We start from the raw sequence: 9557 nt of genomic DNA on the forward strand, positions 1-9557 counted from the left end.
CCGGGACCAGGCTGGCGGCTCCCGGGAGCTTGCCCGGGACCGCAAGAGGCGGGCACCCACCTGGGCTAGTGCGGACATCGTGGACCTCATCCACGACCTCCGCACTAGGCACAGGAAAGTGGCCGGCTTGGGCAGGATAGCTGCCAGCCTGGCCACCCAGGAGCAGGTGTGCATGAAAATCAAGGTGGTCCACTGAGACCCCCGACCCTGAGCCCTGAGCTTACAATGGCCGTACTGGGTCAGACCAAAGGTCCATCTAGCCCAGTAGCCTGTCTGCCGACAGCGGCCAACCCTAGGGACCCTGGAGGGGATGGACCGAAGACACTGACCAAGCCATTTGTCTCGTGCCATCCCTCTCCAGCCTTCCACAAACCTTGGGCAGGGACACCACTCCTACCCCCTGGCTAATACCACTCCATGGACCCAACCTCCATGACTTGATCTCACGTCCCTTTAAACTCTGTTCTAGTTGTAGCCTTCACAGCCTCCTGCAGCAAGGAGTTCCACAGGTTGACTCTTTGCTTTGTGAAGAACAACTTTCTGTTACTAGTTTGAAGCCTGCTACCCATTCCTTTCCTTTGGTGTCCTCTAGTCCTTCTTTATGGGAACTAATGAAGAACTTTTCTGTATGCACCCTCTCCACCCAACTCCTGCTTTTAGAGACCTCTATCCTGTCCCCCCTCCGTCTCCTCTTTTCTAAGCTGAAAAGTCCCAGTCTCTTTAGCCTCTCTTCATATGGGACCTGTACCCAGCCCCTGATCATTTTAGTTGCCCTCCCCTCTCCCAGCCTCTCTCTTCCCCTCTCCCACCTCCTTTTCCCAGTTTCCCCCAGGTTTGTTCAATAAAGACAGATTCCATTTTTGAACACAATTGTCCTTTATTTTGTACATCAAGAAGAGGGCCTAGGGAAGGGTAAGTGGAAGGAGGTGAGGGAGAAATGGGGTACGCGCCCCCGATGGGGAGGACTGGGCTGACTCTGCGGGCTTCTGGGGGTGGAAGCTCTCCTGCAGCCCCCCAATTTCCCCCTCTCCCCAGATGGCAGCCTGCGGCAAGTGCAGCCGGTCTGATGGTCGAGTGCTATGATGTGCCCAGTGTGGGTACTCCGGGCAATCCAAGCCAGGACTGCTTTGCAAGCGGGGCACCCTTGAGAACTGTCTGTCCGGGGTGGGGGTCGGGACCCTTTAAGCACAGCCCTCGGCTAGCCTGAGACAGCAGCTCCACGCTCTAAGTCCTCCTCTGATGCCCTGCCGGCACTGCTTCCGGCCATCCTTAACCTCGGTTCAGGGTCCACTTAATGTGGACGCGCTAGTTCGAATTAGCAAAACCCTAATTCGAACTAGTTTTTAGTTCTAGATGCGTTAGTTCGAATTAGCTTAGTTCGAATTAACTAATTCGAACTAAGTTAGTTCGAATTAGCGCTGTAGTGTAGACGTACCCTGTGACAGGGCTTGCCAACCCCGCACTAGACAAGGGGAAGGGGAGCAGGCCTATTGGGTAAAATACACCTCTCCCTCGCAGCCCTGCTGGGCATGCTCCCTGTGCAGCCCAGGTATAAAAGGCTGCAGAGCTGCTCAGTTGGGACTGACCTCCGGAGGGGAAGGAGCTCCTGCCCGAGCACCAGAGCCATGGCCTCAGCAGCCAGAGCAAGAGAGGCTGGACCAGCTGCCCGCGCCGCTACTAGCCCCGGGCCGAGCAGCCACAACACTGGCTACGCCTAGACACGGTCGCTGCACCAGCCACTGCTGACCCCGACGCCATACCTGCTAACACCACTGCTGCCGCCAGACCAGCCTCTGCAGCTAGGAGGGCCCTGGGTTGGGGCCCGGTGGAGAGGGAGGGCCCGGGCCCACCTACACCTTCCTCCCAGATCCCGGAAGGAGAGGGGGATCTCATAAAGGACGAGGCCGCTGGGCCTGCATTTAAAGGACCAGGCTTCAGGATGCGGGGCTAGTGACCCCGCCACAACCTGAAACAAGCCCAGTTTCTGCTTGTTTTCTGCAGGTTTGGTAACAATCCTTGTTTACCAAGCATCCCAGCCTGTCTGGACCTCTATACAGAGATATCTAGTGACCAACTCGTGTAGAGCAAGTCAATCCATTTCACCATATGTAGGGCCAAAATGACCATAGGTGTAGTTCCACTATGTAGGGATGGAGAAGAGGGCAGGTTGCCCATAGACAACTCATACAGGTGGGATCTTGCACCGGTGCGGATACTCAGACTTCAGAAAGGTGGAGACTGGTTTGGGTTGGAGGGCCAGACAATCCACCCCTATAACCACTCCTTTTGTGAGAGTCAGGGGGGCTCAGCTAGAATTCCATCATTCTCCTACAGCGCTTTGCAATGTGCAGCTCCTCTGACTGCCTTTCAAGCATTGCATTCTTGCAGGTTATTTGTGTGTGTGTTTTTCTGCTGTTTTTTTGTTGATGGTCATTTTACAGCAAGGGAAAAAAGATCCAGTCCACAAAACCCCTTCAAAATGCCCCAGCAATTTCATTTGTTACCAGCAAGCCCTTTCTAGCAACAGCTTGACAAGAAAGTATCAAAGTGCCAAGAAATTTTTTTAAAAAATGATTTGCTTCCTTGATGCTAAAATAAGGCTTAATGGATTGGAAACTGCTCCTCAGGCTGACTGATGTGTGGTTTATTATGAAGTTTCAGTTTAAAGTGATTTAAAGTGGCTGAATTACAGTGTCCCCCATACACCTTCCCACCTACTCTGCAGCGAAAAACACCCACAGACCTTTTAACTCCAGAGGAAATATGCATGCAGCTGGAAGAGAATGTCGAGGGCTGATTGAAAGCAAAGTTTAAATAATGCTATGATTAATGATGATCATGCACATGCTTAAAGACACGGGCACATTCTGCAAAAACTCATGGCAAAATGACACACATTGTTTCTCTCTGCTCCAATTGCAGCTCTCCCGGGGATGCTTGTCCTTGTCAAAGACATGTCTGTAATGCCTGCTTATGCAGCACTGCATCCCGTAGGCCAAATGCAGCCCCCGCTTTCCTGCATCTTGGATTAATAAGGGGTTGTGGTTATCGTTTGTTCTTATGATCACGTCATCTTCTGCCTTTGTCATGCCTGGAAAAAAAAACAAAACAACCCCAACAAATCCTACAGCTAAACCCAGTCTCAATTATTTAAACAAATGGCATGTTGCAGGCTTCCCTGCTGTCTAAACAGTCGTTGAGGAGTTGTTACCACACCGCTCCATGCAGGAAGCATTGGACCGGAATTACAGTGATCTGTGGGAGACACGCTGTAGTGGGATGTGCAGTGCTGGGTTCTATGGGATAAAGCAAACTCAAGAAACCTCAGAGATTAGCCCGGACCAGAGATTTCAGGTCTGGCCACAACTGCTTTAGTGATGGAGGCCTGGATCCTCCAAGGTGGCTTCTGATGTGAGGAGCCTAAATACCTCTGGTATGTTTGACCCAGCAGCCACATTGATCTGAGCATTGAGGACACTACTACCAGCATTTGACCGGGTCAGGCCCCCGACTGGAACAGGAAATCTAAGAACTACTAGCTTCAGCTTGAGACGACTTCATTAGTTCAGGCTGTATCTTTAGTTTAGTTCCCAAAGTGGACACTGAAGATCAGGGTGACTCTATGGGTAGATGAAATTTGCTGGATTATCACAGTGTATAGATGTAATCCACATGGGTGGTCGGGGAAGGTAGGGATGGGGGAGGCAAGCCCCCAGTCCCACCCCTTCTGCTAGGTCTCGCCCCTTCCTGCCCCCGGGAGGCAGGGTGCTCCTCCCTTCCAACTACGGGGAGGGGAGAGGAGGGGAACGGACGTGCGCTCGCCCCAGCCCCGGTGGAAGGCGCACCGCACTGCGTGGCCCTGCCGAACCCAGCCCACCCTCTCCAGCACCGGGGGTGGGAGGAGGCAAGGCGTGGGGGAAGGAAAAGGGGGTGTGACGTGGCCAGGCCTGGCCTCACCAGCCCCGGAGCACCAGGAGGGTGGGCCCTGGGGGCAGCAACACTCCGCCCCCAGAATGCCTTCAGCAGGCGTTCTGAGGGTGGAGTATGGGTATGGCCACTTGCAGCTCCTGATGGTTGCGGTCCACTGCTTCCAGCCAATGGGAGCTGCAGGAAGTGGTGGTCTGGCCCATGGGCTGATTATTGCCTGCCCCTGCTCGACAGCCTTAGTTGAATGCTAGCTGGCTGTTAGCACAGGTGAAGAAAATCTTCCTTTTTTTGTTTGTTTTGTTTTAAACCTGCTACCTATTAATTTCATTTGGTAATCCCTAGTTCTTGTGTCATGGGCACAAGTAAATAACTGTTCCTTGTTTATTTCTCTACCCCAGTCATGATTTTATAGACCTCTATCATATCTTCCCTTAGTCTGCTAAGCAGAAAACCACAAGTTGAGGGAAACTTTTTCTTTTTTTCCAAGGGTGAGGTGTTTGACGTCAATGAAAGCCAGAGGGAGAATTTTTTAAATTGAATTTGAGCCTTGGACTGAAATAATTTAGGGAGTGAGATTGATTCATTAAAATAACAATATTCAGGCTTTTAAAATATATATCAGCTTAGTCTAGAAAATTAACTAGCATGAACTGCCGGTCAAAGATCAACACTTGCTGTTTTCAATATCTGATTACGAATGAATGAGCTGGGAGTGCCCTGCAGAAGAGTTTTTATTAAACGAACAGTAGCTAAAGCTGAAGTACAGTGGGACAACTGTGGAAATATATATAACAAGAAGCTAATGAATATATTCATTTTGATTAATCTTGTCCTACAAATGCAAAATTAATTCTGAACCATGAAACACTTCGGACAGTGGTGACTTTTCCCATCATTTCTGATCTCTTCTTCTCTCTCGTGCATAACTGTACAACATCAGATTGTTATCAGATAATTCAATTACTTCATCGGCAATACAGAGGAATCTGTAAAAAGGGAGAAAAGAAACTACTATTTCTCCCCCATCCGCTTATCAGGTATTGTTGTTCACTGTCATAGCAGAGTGTTTTCCAAGTCCAAATCTTAGTTGTTCTTGTCAGCTAAATCTATCCTTCCATGTTGTGGTTTAGGTATATCTATCCTTCTGATTGAAATATGTCATTGCTACAACAACACACATGCATATGCAAGGAGAAGCACATTTACAATAACAATAAAACAAATACACAAAGGGCATTTTGCTCTTAGACGAGGTGTGGTTCTAGCAGTAGTCCCTCTTCTTAGTCCAGGAGATTCCTGCTCAGCATACTAGTAATACTGTACCTAATGGAAAAGCAAACCTCAGGCACATCACCCGAAATTGACCAGAGCAGTGAAATCCTGGCCCAATGAAGTCAATGGGAGTTTGGCTATTGATTCCAGTACCACCAGGATTAAACCTAGTGCTGCTGATCCTGCTGTGGTTGTACGCAGTAGAGAGCAGGAGCAAGATCCTGGCGTTCTGAAACATCAGGAACATTCAGTGTCTCATGCAATGGCTCATGGCTTTTCTTTTGAGCCAAATCTTGGGGCTGCCATGCAAAACCTGAATGGGACCAGTATTTTGTAATCTATGTCAGTGCTGTGTAAGTAACAAGGGTCAGATTTTTCTGAGATGGTGCGTATCAGCAGCTCTCACTGACTCCATTTGGCGCTGCGGGTAGTCAGGGTTGTAGAAATCAGGCTCTGTGGCCTAAAGTTTCATCAGCAGCTAGAAATTTTGGGTGGCACAATTTTTTGAGAGCCCATCTTGAGAAGTCATTCTGAAAATCAGGCCTTTATTGCGACCCAAGTTGGAATCCCAAAACCAGAGGCGTCGTAAGTCCCAGCCATTTTGCAAAGGTTAGGTCCATATCAGTAGGACTTCATAAGTTCAAGAACTGAATCATATGATTTAATATAAAAGTGGCTTTTCTTATTTGTAACACATAATTTATATGAGATTTTATCACGCTTACCTTTATCTCCTTTGTTTTCTATTGGCCACATGGCAATTTATAATGCCTAGCTCTGTGAAGTACTTAAAGAGCTACATTTACAAGGTGCTATATGAGTGGGAAAGTATTTAATAACCGGAAGGAAGTGGAAGCAAAATGCAGGACAATGTAGCACTTTAAAGACTAACAAGATGGTTTCTTAGATAATGAGCTTTCGTGGGCCAGACCCACTTCCTCAGATCAAATAGTGGAAGAAAATAGTCACAGCCATATATACCAAAGGATACAATTTAAAAAAATGAACACATATGAAAAGGACAAATCACATTTCAGAACAGGAGGGGGAGGGGGGGGCGGGAGGAGGAAGGAAGGTAAGTGTCTGTGAATGATGATATTAGAGGTGGGGAGAGTGGGACGTCTGTGAGCTAATGGTATTAGAGGTGATAATTGGGGAAGCTATCTTGGTAATGGGTAAGATAGTTTGCGTATTTGTTCATTCCTTCCCGGAGAGTGTCGAATTTTAACATGAATGACAGTTCAGAGGATTCTCTTTCAAGTGCAGATGTAAAAGGTCTTTGTAGCAGAATGCAGGTGATTAAGTCATTGAGAGAGTGTCCTTTCTGGTTAAAATGGCAAGAAACTGGTTTTTCTTTGTGATCTTGTCTGATATCTGTTTTGTGGGCATTAGTCCTTTGGCGAAGTGTCTGAGACGTTTGTCCAATGTACATAGCAGACGGACACTTTCGGCACATGATAGCATAAATTATATTTCTGGATGCGCAGGAATATGTGTTCTTGATCTTATAACTCACTTGGTTAGGTCCAATAATGGTATCAGCAGAATGAATATGTGGACAAAGCTGGCAACGGGGTTTGTTGCAAGGGAAGGTACCAGGGTTGGTATTAGTGTGGTATGTCCTGTGGTTGTTGGTAAGAATCATCTTGAGGTTAGGTGGTTGTCTATAGGAGACTATGATTCTTACTCATTACCAAGATAGCTTCCCCAGTTATCACCTCTAATACCATTAGCTCACAGACGTCCCACTCTCCCCACCTCTAATATCATCATTCACAGACACTTACCTTCCTTCTTCCCCCCCCCCCCCCGCATCCCCCTCCTGTTCTGAAATGTGATTTGTCCTTTTCATATGTGTTCATTTTTTTTAATTGTATCCTTTGGTATATATGGTTGTGACTATTTTCTTCCACTATTTGATCTGAGGAAGTGGGTCTGGCCCACGAAAGCTCATCATCTAATAAACCATCTTGTTAGTCTTTAAAGTGCTACATTGTCCTGCATTTTGCTTCAGCTACCCCAGACTAACACAGCTACATTTCTATCACAGGAAGGAAGTGGTATGTAAACATTTCAGGGCAGGACAGAATCAGGTTACATTTTGTGACACCTCCCTGCCCCCAGAAAAAATCTGAGGAAAAATTGACATCTTGTTTTGATATATTGGAAATTAAACATTTCCATATATATATATAATATATATATATATATATATATATTAGTTTAAAATGACCTTTTGGTTAGAAATTTCCTTTAATTTGATTTAAAATAAAAAAAATGGAGTAACTCCTACAAAAAAATGAGGAGTATCATTAGTTCAAACCAAGGGGTTTGGTTTGAACTACTGCGTCCCGGCGCTCATTTCCTGGTTTGAATCAGCTGTGATTCGAACTAGCGCACCGGCGAGATCATGCTAATGAAAAGTGGGATATTTAAATTCCCGCTTCATTAGCAATTTTGAATGCCTGTATTTGCATCTCTAGTTTGAACTAGAGTGCAAGTGTAGACATACCCTATGAGTTAAAGATTTGGTAGAGGGATGGATACAAAAATCCTCAATGAGCTCTACAAATATAGACCCACTAAAATCAAAAGGCAGACTAGAGAGTGTGGATCTTCCAGTCCTGTTTGCACTCAGAAATATGCTGCAATTTACCAATTTACTTTATGATGTCTGATGAAGAAAGGGAAATTTTGGTTCACCAATAGGATTCTTACCAGTTTCTGTCCTTTTACAAATATCTCTCTCATTGCGTAGTGTGGGCTTGCAGACTTCAGGCTCACAGAACCAGCTTTCAATGAAGATCTCCCCCAGTTTTGGGGATTAGATATCACTATTTTTTTGGTTAATTCAATTTTGCTTCATTCTGGCTTCTAAGCAAACAATGGGCTCTCTATGTCATTGTCTGAAGCACATTCATGTTTGTGCTAAGGAACCCAGAGTCTTACTGTGTAATCTGAAAGAATTTTTCACAATGGATTATCCCTGACCATATTTAGCAAACATGTCACATACCACAATATGGGCCAGCAGTATGTGTGAGAGAGAGAGGCTGCCTCTTGCAGCCTAATAGTATGTATAGGCATCAGAGTGGTGTGTACCTAGAATTACAAGAGGTGTGATTTTGCCACAATATTTGTAGTTTTTAACATCAGATAAGTGGGGGGTTTCACGGAATTAGATAGCCCAGCAATTTAATTGGAAGAAGGAAATATTAGAGTACTGGATTGAGAATCCGAACTCCTGGGCTCTTTCCAAGCTCCAGCACTGACTCACTTTGCAACCTTGGGCAAGTGACAACCTCTCTGGGTCTCAGTTTCACCTACTGTATTGTAAAATGGAAATCAAATGCATACCAATTTTATAGGGGTATTTTGGGGTTTTATTAATTTGTGTCAGTAAAGCACTAGGAGACTGAATTTTTAGAGCAATGTTTGCCTGACAAAGTATTGTTATATTCCTGACTCTTACACGTTGCAACATTGCGCTGTCTGTGCTGCAGTATTGTGTTGCATGTGTTTATCCATATCCGTGTCGTGAGAGAGGTTTCCTGCATGCCTGTTTTTTGGCTGGGAAACATTAAGTAGACTATCCCATGCCTAGCTAATGTGGCATAGTCTAGATCACACTATAGCCCTCCAAAAACACTGTTGCATGCAACATGGCTTTTATTTCCAGTGATATACATGATGCAAAGTACTGTGACCCCATCTTGCATCCCTAATAGCCAATTTCTGTGTCAGATGCTTGCTCCCATCTAGTTTAAAATAATTAAAAAAAATCTGTTTAATTTGACTCATCCCAGGAGTAGGAAGATTAGAAAAATGGTCACATATGAAAAGCCAGATTTTCAAGGGGCCTCTCTGAAACAAAGAGTGCTAATGGGCAATCGTGCCATACACGTGTGTTGGGGTTTTTTTGCACCTACGTGGATGCTCCAGCAAATATTGCAGGCGCATTTGAAAATGTGATAATTGATTTTGTATTTCTTGGTTCTTGCAGAGAGGTGTTTCTTCAGGGATAGTGTCTCTAGCCTCTGTTTTGCCAGAACCTGGGAATGGGCAACAGGTGATGATAATTTTCTATTCTGTTCATTCCCTTGCGGCACCTGGCATTAGCCATGGTGGGAAGACAGGGTACTAGATGATCTTTGATCTCACCTACTATGACCTTTCTTCTTCTGTTTTCTCTGATACATTGTAGTGCTGGTTTGAAGACAATGAGTATAAATTTCCTTTATACATATTACTGGGGACAGTATGGCTACATCTACATTGGCAAGATTTTGCGCAAATACTTTTAACGCAAGAGTTTTTGCGTTCAAGTATTTGCGCAAGAGAGCATCTACACTGGCATG

The 9557-nt window shown here is 45.7% G+C and overlaps 1 protein-coding gene across 7 annotated transcripts in view; it reads left to right on the forward strand.

Moving 5' to 3' along the window:
• Positions 1 to 9557, forward strand: part of ST8SIA5 (ST8 alpha-N-acetyl-neuraminide alpha-2,8-sialyltransferase 5) — a 230207-nt gene that overhangs the window by 20134 nt on the left and 200516 nt on the right. The window contains exon 2 of one of the 7 annotated variants that reach the window (XR_016349960.1): positions 9203 to 9268. The exons of the other annotated variants lie outside the window; for them this stretch is intronic. The gene's annotated coding sequence lies outside the window, so the exon portion shown is untranslated. The remainder of the gene's footprint in view (positions 1 to 9202; positions 9269 to 9557) is intronic. 7 annotated transcript variants of the gene reach the window in all.

Source organism: Pelodiscus sinensis, chromosome 6, assembly GCF_052426305.1.
Source record: "Pelodiscus sinensis isolate ZL-2025 chromosome 6, ASM5242630v1, whole genome shotgun sequence".
Taxonomy (NCBI): Eukaryota; Metazoa; Chordata; order Testudines; family Trionychidae; genus Pelodiscus; species Pelodiscus sinensis.